Raw genomic sequence first — 1,248 nt, forward strand, 5'->3', positions numbered from 1 at the left:
GGGATCCGGCTCCTCCCCTTATGCCCTGAGAGGCTCCCTTCACTCTGGGTCTCTGGTCTATCTGGGCCTCAGTTTCCCTTGCTGAAAATGGGTCCTGGCTTCTGCAGAGGAAGACCTCTCTCTCTCTGCCTGCCCCGCCCCCCGCCCCCCAGGAATAGCTCCCTTGCAACCCTCGAGGGGCCTCGCTCCGCTAATCCACCAGCCAGCCTGCGCCTCGGTTTCCCCTCCCGGCTGCCTAATCCCAGGATTGTCGGAGGCCGGTTTTACATACATTTAGAGGCTTTTCATAATAGATTTACTGGGCCCCAGAACGGCCCTCGCTGGGTGATTAGCTTCTCCTTAATTGAAAACTCCCTTCCCGCTCCCCCTGCCCCTTTGGGCCGAGCTCAGGCAGAGGGGTGGGGCCAGGGGGCACCCCACAGCTGTGCGGGCCCCACGGGGGCCTCCCTCTGTGCTCAAATGGGGTCTCCCTGGTATCCACCTTGACGGGGGCTGCCAGTACTGCTGCCACCCCCGCCCAGGGGGGCTGAGCCTGGATTCAAACCTGTTCTGTCCCAGCCCCACGTCCATTGCTACCATGGCTTGCGGGGGGTGGTCTCCTCAGTGCGGATGGGGGGGGGTCTCACTCAAACCTGGGCCTGTAGGACCAGGTCGTGGGCGCCCACCCTAGGGCTCAGAATTCAGGTCTTGGACCCAGATCTCGCTCCCTGAGTTTCCCAGGATGCGCCCCACCCCACCCCGCCCAGGTCCGCAGCAGGCTCCAGGGGCGCCAGAATGTTCACAGATAGAATGAGGGATGGTCAAGGGGCAAGAGCCAATGACGCATCCCCACCCCCCACCCCAGCCGGGTGACTTAATGCCGCCTGTCACGAGGCTGTGGGCCGGGTTATTTATCTGGTGTATATATGCATTTTAATGTAAAGATCTGCCAGCCAGCACAGCTGACTCCTGCGGTGCTCCCACTGCCCCCCTCATCCGAGAGAGGCTGTTCCCCAACACCTCCCCAAACCCGGGCTTCCCCCAAGGAACAAATGCTGGAGGAGGCCAGCACCTGCATCGCTGTTGGAGCAAGAGCGCTTGATTTGGAGTCCATGTACAAAACACACTCAGTAAGGGCTTCCCTGGTGGCGCAGTGGTTGAGCGTCCGCCTGCCGATGCAGGGGACGCGGGTTCGTGCCCCGGTCCGGGGAGATCCCACATGCCGCGGAGCGGCTGGGCCCGTGAGCCATGGTCGCTGAGCCTGCGCGT

The sequence above is a fragment of the Phocoena phocoena genome, chromosome 3 (assembly GCF_963924675.1).
Source record: "Phocoena phocoena chromosome 3, mPhoPho1.1, whole genome shotgun sequence".
NCBI classification, from domain to species: Eukaryota; Metazoa; Chordata; class Mammalia; order Artiodactyla; family Phocoenidae; genus Phocoena; species Phocoena phocoena.